Source organism: Pinus tabuliformis, chromosome X (assembly GCF_031772625.1).
Source record: "Pinus tabuliformis cultivar Carrire ecotype Pingquan chromosome X, CPIR1, whole genome shotgun sequence".
Lineage (NCBI taxonomy): Eukaryota > Viridiplantae > Streptophyta > Pinopsida > Pinales > Pinaceae > Pinus > Pinus tabuliformis.
The window spans coordinates 866,701,954-866,717,151 of record NC_142308.1 but is presented as its reverse complement, the minus strand read 5'-3'; positions in this window follow the sequence as shown (position 1 = coordinate 866,717,151).

Sequence of the window (15,198 nt, the reverse complement as noted above, 5' to 3'; positions counted from 1 at the left end):
AATGAATATCGAGCCAATTCCGTCAGAGGTGGGGTCCCACAAAAACCGACAGAATATTGGAAGGGCTTCAAAGCGGTAAGAGGTTTCAACTGAGTCCCACCCGATGCCACACAAGGGGTGCCACGCATCCAGCGAAAGAGAGAGAAAACCACTCACATCAAATGGGTAAATTTCATGCTACTTATCTGCCTGATATGGACGATGACCGTTGGATCTGGAGGCTCCAAATCAACGGTGAATATGTGTTTCGATGGCTGGCCGAATTTGACAAGGTAAACAACTAGAGTTGTATAGGATTTGAAGTATGACGTGGACGATGCGTTGGCAAAAAGTTGTGTTTCGCGAGCATTCTTGGAGTTAACGGAATAAACAGTCATTTTGAGAACGTCCAAGAGAACTGACACTTAGTTCATTACGAAATAGGTGGCCGCCTCCCTGTGAGGTGTTATATAGTGATGATTATGTAATAGAGGGATTCAGATGGACAGAGGTAGGGAAATTGGAAAGCCGAGAAGCGGAAACGAACATTTAGAAAGCAGATTGGCTTTAAGCCATGAACTGACAGAGAGAGAGTGGGGTAAGTTAGACTCAAAAAGCTAAGAGCAGAGAGAAGAAGCCAAGCTGACCTGTAGAAGCAAAAAGGCAGCATCGAGCCAGACAGAGCTAGAGAAAGTCAGAGAGTCTATGTACTCCAGAGAGGGCTTTAGAGGTTCAAGTGAACTCCTCTGTATATGCCTGTCATGTATGAGTCTCAGATTGGCCTTGTACTACTGTGACCAATAGAGGCCGAGTTTCAGTAAGTAGAGTCTGTGTACTCCAGAGACTTGTGGGATCCAAGTACAGTCTTGCTGATTTATACCTGCTGTGTGAGACTCAAATTGAGCTCCCCGTTGGAAAAATTTTGCCTTGAAAACATAATAGAGAGTCCACCACTGAAGGTTGGACCGAGAGACATAGCCCAGGAGTATTGAGTGAACTCCTTATTAAACTTGTTGTGTTTACATGTTTTCCTATTATGTTTTCTCTAACTGCTTCAATGTCTGTGTATTTCGCAATCTTATTGATCCATTGCATAAAATAACATAGGCACATCTAGGCACATGAGTCTATAATGCCTTAATTGTTTGTCTTAGATCAATATCAGATCAAGTGGTATCAGATCTCTAGGTTACTAAGGTTAGACAAGCTTGTGCTGGATTTTTGTTGAATGATAACTAGATCAAAGCTTAAATTAGGAGAAGGAAAGTTGGTTGAAGCTAACCTAGAAATTGGAAGAGTCTACCATAAGAGGAAAATGTCAGAAGAAAGTCCCTTGGAATCAGACTCCCAATTCATGGATAGTTTCATGACCATGAGAGCCATGGTAGAAGAAATGTATAGAGAATTTAAGAAAGGTAGAGATGAAGATTCATCAAACTCCAAACAAAATAAAGGAGTAGAAGAATCTCTCCTCCATGACCACTCTAAAGGCAAAGAGAAAGAAGAAAAACTTCCCACACCTCCTAATAGCCCTGAAAATAAATAGAAAACATCTTTGATTAAATTATATATTAAATTTGATTTGCCGATATATGATGGAGAGTTGAATGCATAGAAGCTGGATAATTGGACTAGACAGATTGATGTATATTGCAAGGTACAGAGCATTTTAGACAAGAGTAAGATTCAGCTAGCCAGCCTATGCCTTGGAGGCACTGCCTTGGTATGGTGGGAAGGTAGGACACAAGCTGACATGAAGAAGCATGGTAAAATTCTTTCTGTCTGGAGTGAATTTGTTTATGCAATTTAAAAACAGTTCTATCAACTAGCTTATATGCAGCAAGCCATTATGAGTTTACAAACTCTTCAAAAATTAAAGGGGCAAAGTGTACAAGGCTACACCCAAGAATTTAGGAAAAGAGCATTGATTCTAGGAATTTCTTTAGACTCACCCGAAACTCTGCTGAAGTATATAGGTGGTCTACATAGCTATTTAAAGCACACCATTCTCATGTTTAATCCCACTAGCTTAAATGAGGTAATCGTTCAGGCTACACATCTAGAGGCTAGAGGCAAGAATGTGAACCCAGAAGTTGGGGGATCATCAAAACCCACTGCAAGCAATGCTACAAGTGACTCGACAATGTAAGCTTAGGTTTTCTTTTGGGTCAGCATTTGTAGATGAGGTTGAGTTAGATATTGTTCCTTTGGATATATATGGAATTGTTTTAGAAAGTCCTTACTTGTATGATAGAAAAGCTATTTTATATAGGGCAGAAAACAAGTATCAACTCGTTAAAGATGGAATTGAATATATTGTAAGAGCTCATAAACTCAAGGATAATTATACTCTCATAAACTCAGGGCAGATGAAAAGAATTGTAAATTCATGCAAACAATTTTTACTGATGGTTGTAAAGGAAAGGAAACCTGATAAAACCAATGTATTTGAGGGCTGTAATGCTAAACAGAGAGCTGATTTAGAAAAAGTTGTTTCAGAATATGATATACTATTTCAAGAACCTAAAGGTCTACCACCCAAAAAGGAAATAGTACATGATATTAATCTGTAGCAAGATGCTCCATTGCCTAACATCAGAATGTACAAGTTATCCACTTTAGAGAATGCAAAAATAAAGAAGAAGGTACAGAAGCTGCTTGAGAAAGGGTTCACAAGACCTATCACATCGCCATGTGGGTCTCCAATTGTATTGGTGAGAAAGAAAGATGGCTCATGGAGAATGTGCATTGATTACCGAGCACTGAATAAGATAACGATAAAAAATCGTTATCCCCTTCCTCACATAGATGATATACTAGATCAGTTGAAAGAAGTTGTTTATTTTTCCAAGTTGGACTTGCATAGTGGCTACCATTAGGTTAGAGTTGCAGAGCAAGATGCATGGAACATTGCTTTCAAATCGTAACAGGGATTGTATGAGTGGTTGGTTATGCGTTTTGACTTAACTAATTCTCCTGCTACTTTCGTGAGAGTAATGAATGATGTACTCAGACCTTTTATTGATGATTTTGTCATTTTATATTTAGATGACATTCTTATATTTAGTAAAACATAGGAAGAACATTTGAAGAATGTGAAGTAGATTCTAGATGTTTTGAAAAGAGAAAATCTTTATGTTAAGCTCTCAAAATGTGAATTTGGCAAAACATCTTTGAATTATTTGGGTCATATAGTAGGGGGTGGTGAATTGAAGATAAATCCCTCTAAGGTTGCAATCATTGTAAACTGGCCTAAACCCAAATCTGCTACTGAAGTTAGAATTTTCCTAGGAGCAGCACAATATTGGAGAAAGTTCATTTCTAACTTTTCCTTGATTGCAGCTCCCTTACATGCTTTAATAGGATTGAGAAAGGTGTTTTAGTGGGGAGGAAAATAGCAGAAAGCCTTCGACACCTTGAAAGAAAAGATTAGTACAGCACTAGTACTAGCACTGCACGATCTTCAAAGACCATTTGAGATTGAAACGAATGCTAGTGACTATGCCATGGGAGCAGTGTTGATGCAGCACAGTAAACCCATATGTTAACATTCTGAGACATTTAATTCTGCAGTAGTTAATTATCCCACATATGATAAAGAATTGTATGCATTAGTACAGAGTGTGAAAAGTGGAAACATTACCTAATGGGCAAAGAGATAGTTATACATATTGATCATCAACCACTTCAATATTTTCACTCACAAACTAAGTTGCAGCAATCAAGACACTATAGGTGGATGGGTTTTCTACAACCAATTTCATCTTGTCATCAGATATAAAAAGGGCATACACAATAAATTTGCAGATATGTTGTTCAGACCAATCATAAATGCATCTACTATACTTAAGCATAATTTAATATTGCATGAAAGCTACATTGAACAGTATGCTCAAGATATAGATTTTAAAGATGTATATGCAATTTTAAGCTATGGCAAACAAGTAGAAGAATTATATTATCATGTTAAGGACCAAATATTCTATCATTTTGGAAAGTTATGCATTCCACAAACTGAAAGAGTAAAGATAGAGCACACACTTCTCTAATATCAGGTCATTTTGGTGTAGTAAAACAGTTACACAGCTGCAAAGCTTTTGCTATTGGCCAAAAATGAATGAAACAGTTTCTAGATATGTAAGAGGGTGTACCATGTGTGCTAAAAGCAAGCCCAACAACAGAAAACTAGGTTTATACACTCCACTACCAGTTCCTTCTCATCCTTGGGAAAGTGTTTCCACAGACTTCGTTGGGGGACTACCTAAATCTAGAAAAGGTCATGACTATTTATATGTTATTGTGGATAGGTTCAGCAAAATGTGTATTTTAGTACGCTGTAACCAACAGATTATAGCTGAACAAACTGCAAAATTGTTCTTTCAGCATGTATGGGTTCATTTTGGATTACCCACTTCCATTATATCTGATCGAGACTCCCGATTTGTTGGGAAATTTTGGTCGAGTCTGTGGGAATTGATAGACACTAGACTAAAGAAGATCACAACTTTTCATCCACAAATAGATGGCCAAATAGAAGTGGTCAATAGGACAGTGATCCAATTGCTTAGAGGCTATTGTAGCAAGCATCCCAAGCTTTGGTATGAACACCTATGTTATGTGCAACATGCTTACAACCGAGCTAAACATTCTTCTACACAAAGACCTCCTTTTGAGACTTGTTTTAGTTTCACACCAAGGTCTCCCTTGGATTTTGTCTTTGGTAAAGACATAGCGGTTGATGGACACAGTGATGTGGACAAGGCAACCAAGTTCATTGAACAAATCCAAGAGATTCACTAGGAAATACAGGAACAACTAGAAAAGAGCCAAACCAAGTACAAGGTAAGGCATGATAAGCATTGAATTGAGCATAGTTTCCAAGTTGGTGATCAAGTCTGGCTGTATATCACAAAGGATATAATGCAAGGTGAAGGTAAGAAGCTGAAGCCAATAAGGTATGGACCTTTCAAAATACTTGAGAAAATTGGTGAGAATGATTTTCGCCTTGATTTTCCAGCTTACATGCACATCTATTCAGTTGTTAATGCAGAAAGCTTGAGACTATTTGAACCTTCATTGGTTGAAGATCTCGAAGAGCATAGTCAATTGCCTTCTATATGATCTGTTGCCTGAATATTTCAATGAATTGCAGGAAGATATAGTTCTGGCTAGGAAGGTGAGAACTACGCGCAGAGGGGATGTTGAGTACCTTAGGATTGGGCTCAAAGGTTCAAAACCAAGCAGTTCAAGATGGATAGAAATTGGGCAAGCAAGGAACTTATACCCTCACTTGATTGATGCTTAAAAAACCAACTTTTGGTGGTCCAAAAGATTTTTTTTTAGTGGGAAGGTCGTGATTCGAATTTGATCCTAGAACACTCTCTAATTTTTCATGAAATCTTTATGCCAAAGTTTCAAAGTCTTATAAAGATCAAGCTTATCAGAGATATTATCGAAATAGTTGCAATTTGGGAACAACGCAGAGCAACAAGGACCCTCAGTCAAGCGCGCAGGTCATCGGCCCATGGTAAAGCGCACTGCCACAAATTAGCAAAAACTAGAGGCCAATTTAAGAAATGTAGGTAGTTTCTGATATGCAATTAGTGACAAGTCGCTAATTGCATGTCGCCGAGAAAACCCCTCAAAGAAGGAAAAGCTTTGAGCGCTCGGACCCGAAAAGTTATAAAATGAAATGGATATTGCACCAATTCTGTTAGAGGCGAGGTCCCACAAAAACTGGCAGAATATCAAAAGGGCTTCGAAGTGGTAAGCGGTTTCAATTGAGTCATGCCCGATGCCACACAAGGGGTGCCATGCGTCCGGCGGAAGAGAGAGAAAATTGCTCGCATCGGACGGGTAAACGTCATGCTACTTATCCGCCTGATATGGACGATGACCGTTGGATCTGGAGGCTCCATATCAACAACAGAGATGTGTTCCGATGGGTGGCCGGATTTGACGAGATAAACAGGTAGAGTTGTGTAGGATTTGAAGTTTGGTGTGAACGATGCGTTGGCAGAAAGTCATGTTTCGCAGGAATTCTTGGAGTTAATGGAATAAACGGTCGTTTTGAGAATGTCCAAAAGAACTGACACTTAGTTCATTATGAAATATGTGGCCACCACCCTATGAGGTGTTATACAGTGATGATTACGCAGAACAAAGGGATTCAGATGGACAGAGGCAGGGAAAACGGTAAGCTGGGAAGCGGAAACGAATAGTCAGAAAGCAGATTAGCTTTAAAGCCACAAACTGATAGAGAGAGAGTGGGGTAAGTTAGATGTAGAAAGCTAAGAGCTGAGAGAAGAAGCCGAGCTGACCTACCGAAGCAAAAAGGCAGCATCGAGCCAGATAGAGCCAGAGAGAGTCAGAGGGTTTGTGTACTCCAGAGAAGGCTTGAGAGGTTCAAGCGAACTCCTTTGTATATGTCTGTCAAGTATGAGTGTCAGATTGGGCTCGTACTACTATGACCAATAGAGGTTGAGTTTCAGTAAGTAGAGTCTGTGTACTCCAGAGACTTGGGGGATCCAAGTACAGTCTTATTGATTTATACCTAATGTGTGAGACTCAAATTGAGCTCACTATTGTAAAAAATATGCTTTGAAAACATGATAGAGAGGCCACCACTGAAGGCTGAACCGGGAGACGTAGCCCAGGAGTATTTGGTGAACTCCTTATTAAAATTGTTGTGTTTACATGTTTGCCTGTTATGTTTTCTCTAACTACTTCAGTGTCTATGTTTTTTGCAATCTTATTGATTCGTTGCATAAAATAACATAGGCACATCCAAGCACATGAGTCTGTAATGCCTTAATTATTTGTCTTAGATCAATATCAGATCAGCAGTTGCATGTGGATCTGCTGGACTCCCAATCCCGGATCCTGTATCGGTGTTTCATGTAACCTCATTTCCATTTCAAATGCTTCTGCCTTGGTTGAAAGCTTCTGCTATGATAGTGCTGTCCTCAGGTGTGGTGTCAAAGACGCCATAAACCACGTGCAGTGTTGTACATCCATTAGCATCATATTAGCCTCGCAGATCATATTCTTCAACCTTTGATCCAGATCTCAAGGGGTCTTGTCTGGAAGCATTGTAATCTCTTTAAATATGATGATTGATTGTGTCTCTGATTTCGTCCGGCTAAATTCTTTGTTCAACGCAAGTTGGATCTCCGCTATTCCTGCATTTGGGTGATCATTCGAGTACTTGATATACCATGTCAGCGTGCGATCCTACAGCACACTCACCAATGTGGCCTTCTTAATGTTGTCATTTGTGACCCCTTGTGCTTCCCACACTGCTCTTACCACGAACCAAAATTGGTCTGGATCCTCATTCCCTACTCCTCTGCATACAGGTAGCTTGATCGTGCTCGCCATGCTGAACCGTGGAGGTGGTGGAGGTGGGGTGGGTGAAGCTGGAGGTGAAGGAGGTGAAGCAGGTGATGGCATAAGTGGAGGTGATAACCGCGGAATGCGTTGCCTTATCAAAGTGACTACACTTCTTGGAGAAACCCAAGTGTGCTCTTCCTCTCTCTCTTGCGAACGTGAAATTAAAGGACTGTTCCCTAATCCTTCGATCCATTTGTATATATTTCCGCTCTGCATCATTCCAATCATTAATGTATTCACATAACTCGCTTTTCACATAACAACATCTTAATCCAGGTATTCAGGGATTTGATGTACCTTCCTCACAGTCGCTTGAGAAAACGTTGTTCTACTTCGCTATAGCTCACGGTTGTGTCTATCACGAACTCAGTGATAAATCCCCCTATTATCCGGTCGAGCCAATGGTCCATGACCCACGTGATCTTATCTTCTGATGCCTCTAGCCTGCACACTAACTGTGGAGTCCACACTATCAGTTGATCGAGCTTGTACTTTCCCTGGATGTAAACTAGCCTAATGATCCACTCATATAGTTCCGAAGAGAAGGACACAAAGAAGATCTCGTGGATTTCCGTATATACGTAGCAATCCAACCACCTTTTCTCAGATATCTGCGGAGTTCTATTTTCCTGTGTCACGAACTCGTGAAGCTTCTAATCCAACCACTCTTCAATTTCCTTCTTCGTAGGGTTCCAGTGTTTCGACATTAGACATCCCTTAGGCAGATCCTAGTCCCGGAAACGAAACCATTTTTTGGCTTATTGGGGCCTAACCTAGGTTCAGAAGTGATTTAGCCAAACAAATCCTGAAACTCCCGGCCCTTTCAACAACAGTCCATGGTACGCAGACTGAGGTCTCACTTGAGGTAGTACGGGAGGGTGCTGGAACCAGGTTTCCACACCCTAGGGATGTCTTGATGAAGTCTAGGAAGTTCGCAAACCGATCCTGCGCGCTCTCACTTCTCCGCGCAGTGGTTTGACCTTCGCGTAGCTGTATACAAAGCGCGAAGAGGCACGGTCTAGATCCTTTATCCTTACTGAGTTATTATTATAGATCTTAACTTAAGTTTGTGGGCCCAATATTCTTATCAATCATTCAACATTCATAACAAGTACGCGTAATCATAAACTGTAAGGATATGCATAAACATATAACAGAAGCATAAACATACAGATCTACGAATGGATGCACAATATTTCAAAATCAACTTAGCTTTTATTAAACTTATGTTCCGTTACAATCCCAACTCCGCCCTGCGCACTCAGCTGCAGGGGTCCGTGCACACAGCTGTGGACTCTACCAGGCCTCTGTGCACACCTCTTCCCAAGACTCAAACTTACAGACTTAGAGCGATTATCACATTCAAAAACCCATAACCTTTTAGATCAAGACTAACCAAAAACTGACCTTTACACTTAGAGCCTCGCTCTATTTATACATTCCCATGGTCTGCGGACCATGGATAGGCTGGCACATTCTATATTAAATTACAATACTTTAGGGCAGCCAACCCTAGACTCTCGCGCTCCGCACCCGCATTTCGCGGGGTCTTACATTACTTTTGACCAAAATTCGGGTTGCAAGCCCCAAAAATGCACTATGGGGGGATCCGCTGCTCAACAAGAGCTATCAGTGAACACTAAGGGAAGTCAAATCAAGGGCCATCCTCACCAGAACGTAAAAAAGTGAGGTAGGAGCCCTACCTTCCATATTTTCCATTTTAAAAAAGGGAAATCCTCAATTTGGTTAGGAATTTGTAGTGCATCTCAGGATAGAAAATTTTATTGCATGTCACTAAAAGTTAAATTCCAAAACTTCCTCACCTACCAGAAGTCTTGAAATGTATCAACACAGGCCTCTAGAATTACCAAGAAAATATGCGAGGAGGTTTCAATAACAGAGAACCCACCAACACAGCAAGGATCCACCAACATCCTCCTGTGGTGGAAATTTATACAACGCATCAATGGATGGGGTTCTTTGAGAGGGTGAGAGGATACGATGATGATGTGGCCAAAGAATTTTCCCTCTTATTCATACCTCTCACTAGGACCAGTGCCATTGCTATGGTGAAGGGTTTATCAATAGCAATTACCCCTGAGGTTATAAGAAGAATCACTACACTCCTCGTAGGGCTACCATGGAGAAAAGAAGACAAGGCTAACAACACCCTTGTAAAGAAAAGCTTCTTTAGAAGAAAATAATGGGGTTAGAAGGGAGAGAATTCCATACCCTTGGAATGATGTCATTTACCACCGTATCAAATATATTTCATGTGAAGGGAGATACAGTGTAGTGTATTGATACCACTTCAGACTCCTCTAAGAACTGAGATTTGGAGAGAACACACCTCCTCATAACAGATTGAGTATACCATATTTTCTTCTACAATCCATGATAGACATGAGCATCAAGGTGCAAGAGGGAAAACATCAAAAACTAGCCAATCATGGGTTGATCAAACTCATCCTTGAAGATGATATAAAAAACTTAAGATTCCATATTGCATGGACAACATTTGCGGACATGCAGGCAGAAGGAGAAATTCAAGCTATTGAGTATGATAGAAGCCCTACTACTAGTGAGGGAGAAGAAGAAACAGAGGATGTCAAGGAAGAAGAAACAAAGGAGGAAAGTGAAGAAGAAACAAAGGATGTTAAGGAAGAAGTAACAAAGGAGGAAAATGAAGAAGAGAGAGAGGAAGAAACAAATGAGCAGAGTGAAGAAATAGAGGAAGGAGGAGACAAAGAAGAGGATGAAAAAGAAAATGGAAAAGAGGAAAAAGGACAAAAGGATGAACAAAAGTCTGCAAATCAAGGCAGAGAATAAGAAGAATCACCAAGGGTGTCTCCAAAGCCTACAAAGAAAGAGGCAGCAACCTCTTTAACTTCCCTAATTACACCTGTCAAATCAAAGGGAAAGAGGAAAAGACAAACCCCACTATACTTCAAGACAAGAAAGAGCACTAGGATTAGACAAGGGAGACATCAAATCCCTGCCAAAACTCCAATTGTCAATGAGGATTCACCAAAACAAAAAGAGAAGGAAGTCCCTCTAAAGAAAAATGAAGGAGAAGGAACATCAAAACAAGCTTCACCCAAGTCTCCAATCACTTATGTTAGGAGGCCTATCACAAGGTAAAACTCATCAAAGGGAAAAGGTCTCCTACTGGAGACACAATCATACTTACAGGAAGTAGAGACCATCCTATAGGAAACAAATAAAAGAGACCAGGAAGGAATTACTCAGCAAAAAATCAAAGGAAGAGAGCCAAGAACTGAAAGAACCTAGCCCACAACCAAACCTCAGCTCCTACTATAGATTCATTGAAGGAGGTAGGGTGATACCACAGAAGTTTTCCATTCCCCTATTCTTTAAACTTGCAAAAGAGAGGGCAAGGACACATAGGTAGATGCAAATTGCTAAATCAAAAGGGGTAGAGGATGTAGGCCACATGGAGGAGAAATTGTAGGAGATGGGTAGAGAACTGAGCAGCATAAGAGACAAAGAAGCAATGATGAAATCTCAGTTAGAGGCTAAGAACACATGGCTAAGGAAGAAGCTACAAGAAAGGGAAAGCCAATTGGAAACTATGGCTAGTTTTTCCATGGAGGCAATCGAGTGCAGGATGCCAGCAAAGTCATATGCCTTGTACCTCAAGGAATAATGGCTAAAATTCTAGATAAATACCCTAGCATAAAGAGGAACTATTCCCTTCCAAGTTTATAGAAAATTCGTTGATCTCTGTGATCAAAGCACCTTGGAAGATAGAGAAAAGATATCTGAGTTTTACCTGCACAATTTGGCCTTGACAAATTTAAATGTGTGGGACAAAAATTCAATGCTAGGGGACTTGAAATTGATGGCCTTAGCATATTGGATGAATCATGAGGAGGCAAGAGCTACATAGGATGAAAAAGGTATTGGAAAAAGAAGAGACAAAATCCCTTATGATTACAATAGAACAATCTAACCCATTGGCTATCATCAACACCCATAACCTCATTGCAAATGATCCCAAGCTTGCACCAAGGTACCATGTTGCACAAGAATAGGCACTCACACACTTTGAAGACATGCTAATATTTCTAGGAAATGATAGCCAGCAAGCCTGCCAAAGGAGATGGAACACCTTACCTTACAACCTAAAAATTAGAGAATATCATTCTCCTGACAGAATGAGGGAGCCACTAAATAGAACCCCAATGTATAAGTAGACACTAGAAAGACTCAAAGTGAATTGGATTGGCTTGAGGCTCAATCCACCATTTCTTTTGGGAATGTTGGAAGGAAGAAAAGAAGAAGAAATAAATGAGTGGGAAGAGATAGAGAAGAATGTAAGGTTTTATTCACAAGAGGAAGGGACTACAGTAGAATCATGGGATGTCAAAGAAGCCACCAAAGCAATGAAGGACATGGACATAGATTGAGCTTCTCAGAGGATGAGCAACACTTTCAGTAGGGGGTGATGATGAGGCTCATCACTGGGTAAAATATATGGACCTTAATACACCTCCAAGCTTACTAAAATCAACTCTTCTCATAATTATTTACATGTTTTAATTGTAATTTGCTTAATGAGATGAGTAAAAGTAAGATGTCATGTGTAGTGGTCTAGTGTGCATTGATTGCAAGTTTTTGGAAGAAAGTTATGGCTGATTAGGGTGTAGGAACTCGAATGAGATAAGAAGGAGAGATTATAGGAGATGGATATCCCTCATTAAATCCTCACTCACTCTAAGATCCCTCAATCAAATCACACCAACTTAGATTTGCAGGTAGCCGAGTCATGAGGATCATTGGCAGCCAAGCTAGTGATAGTTAAGAACCAGTTAATCTCAAGATTGGGAGACGAGCCTCCCTAGATTTAAGGAAGTTGTTGGAAAATTCAGCTGTATAAAGAAAGAGTCCTAGAGCCTCATTAGGATTCATATTTTTTATGCAAAATAGCTAAGCAATTTTCGACTTGAAGGATTGTGATCAAACACTAGTATGTATTTTTTGATATGTTAATGAAAATGAGCATTCCCTTGATCCAACACTGAGTTGACTCAGAGGGATGAAGTTCTCGGGTTAGAGCCCAACCCTAGCAGAAGAGGTTCCTCTTACTGTACTTGTATTCCTAGGTTATTTCATAGATTACTTGTTAAATTTATTTTGGTGTTCTTAAATTGCAACTATTAGTAAATTCAATTAGTTTGCTTCCATTTGTGCCTAGCTTTAATAGTAGCATTAGAGAGACAAGAAAATATTCAAAAAATGTTGATAACAGGTGGATCTTACCTCATTCCTCCCTTCAGGGACCATGGTTTGAGGAAGAACTCCCATTCAGCCCCAAAAAGACAGAATTCTAGTTTCTTATGAAATTTAGGGTTTTTCTACTAATTAGGTCATCATCTTTCAGTTTTAAAAGATAGGTTGCAGTTGTCATTTCTGATATCTTAAGTTTTGTATTAGATTTCATGTTTCTTTCATAATAGGTTTAAAGCCTTACCATGCATGAACTTGGAAAATGAATGATGAAAATTCTATTTCCTTATATTGTTGTAAACCCTTCTTGTTTTGAAATGATTTGTGGATAAATGCCAACAATGATGTGTATGTTGCATGAATTTCAATATTGTAGGAAGACCTCATATCATCAACCTCAACCAAACCATACCCACCCATGATCGCCAAAGGCCACTAATTTCTCAATCCGAGTTATCATTTCACAAGGATAACTTGCCATGCTTGTTGAGCAAATCCAACCATCATAGAGCTTCAGTTTGAGTTCTGAGTGAGTTCCAACCACTTCATTTCCTTATTCCTTCCATCACTCACCTTCCCTAAGCTCCATACTACTGTCCAAATCACTCCTTATACTTTCAGCATGTTCTTGAAGGAAAATAGGGGATCTTGTAGGTGAACTAGGACATCTTGTAGACATCGTGTAGGAAAACCTGTAGTGCCCTGTTTTGAGCCTGCTTTGTGAAAAATGCATCACGAAAGCTATGAGAAGACCCTTACTTTCCTCCCCAGCCATTTGACCCATCACACTCATCTCCCTCCACACCTATCCCATCTACCATGCAACCAAGAATGATTAGCATTCATGTTTTCACAAAAAGACAAAAAAAAGGTTGTTATGCTTATTCATGTGCACAATAGTTAAGTGCTTGTTTAGATCAGATTTCATGCTTAGGTTAGTTAGGATTTTACATGTGTTAAATTAGAATTCTTTTGAATAAAGGTATCTTAACAAATAGCTAGATGAGTTGTGTGTTTTAGGAATCTATTTTAGTCTTTCATTACCGCAGTAGGTAGCATTTCAAGCCTCCCAATTTAGTCTTTCATTATTGCAGTAGGTATCATTTCAATCCTCTCAATTAGGGTAAAATTCTCCTTTCTCAAATGGTAATCAAACTTCTTCTAAATCAATAGAAGGCCGATTTGAGAAACCCTAGTGGTCTATCGCCCCATCTCAACAGTAACAAAGAGTGGACCCATTACGTCTACTTGTGTATATAGCACTGTCACCTCCAAGTTTGTATGAACCTCGGGTTGATGAAGTAAAGCTGGTAGCCCCAAGAGTTGCAATATTCTTTCTGCAATATTGGTGCTCATCACATGTTGAAGATTTAGCCAATAGAAATACCTTGTTGGGTTGTGTTATATTCTTTCCAAGTAGTTAATAAGGGGTTTGAAGGGCACCCGTAACCCCACTTTATGGGGTCCGGGGCAGCGCCCCGGAAAATTTGGGTTTTGGACCATATGTTATATTGGGCGGACCCACCTATGGTTTTGTGCATAATTTTCGCACATGTTTTTTGGACGCGATGGTTTTCGGTCCATGGTATTGTATGCTTCGGCATGTATAAATATGTATTGTAACATTGAAAGGAACATAATGAAAAATCAAGCTGGTAGTCCCGGTTTTGGGATCCAGGGAAAAATCTTTGTGCATATGTGTTTTATGGGTTATGCTCTCGCATTATTTATTTTCTTTGTTTAAGAATTCGTATGCAGGTAATTTCTATACAGGGTTAAAACCTAGATTTGGTATTAGAGCTATTTTGGCTTCAAGGGGACGCCTTTGCTGCTGAGGGGTTTCGCTCGGGCCTGTGGTAGACCCTGTTCAGTGGGAGATCTGCGAGATCGATTCTGGTGGTGAAAGAAGATGGCGAGCAGTGGAAAGATAGAGATTGAGAAGTTCAATGGTCAGAATTTTGAGTTGTGGAAACTCAAGATGGAGGATCTGTTGGTGGATAAAGATCAGTGGATCGCGGTAGATCCGGGTACTAAACCATCGGAAGTGACCGATGAAGAATGGAAGAAGTTGGATTGGAAGGCAAAGAGCACAATACGATTGTGTGTCTCGGATTCATTATTGCTGAATGTATCAGGGGAAGCTACTGCAAAGGCTTTGTGGGTCAAGTTAGGGACTTTGTACCAATCTAAGTCTCTGGTGAATAAATTGTTCATGCAGAAAAAGCTGTATAACCTGAGGATGAAAGATGGAGACTCGGTGACAGAGCATATGAATGCGTTTAATACTGTGGTAAGTCAGTTATTATCTATTGATATTAAAATTTCAGATGAAGATAAGTGCATCAGTCTGTTGTGTTCTCTACCAGATTCGTGGGATAGTCTAGTTATTGCAATAGGTAGCAATGCAACTGCTTTGCAGTTTGATGAAATAGTCTCACCCTTGCTGACGGAGGAGATGAGACGGAAAAATATGGACAACCAGAATGGTGATTCCTTGTCTGTATGAGGACGGTCCCAGAACAGAAACAAAAATAAGTCATCGAGTGGGAGATCTAAATCTAGAGGGAGATCTAAATC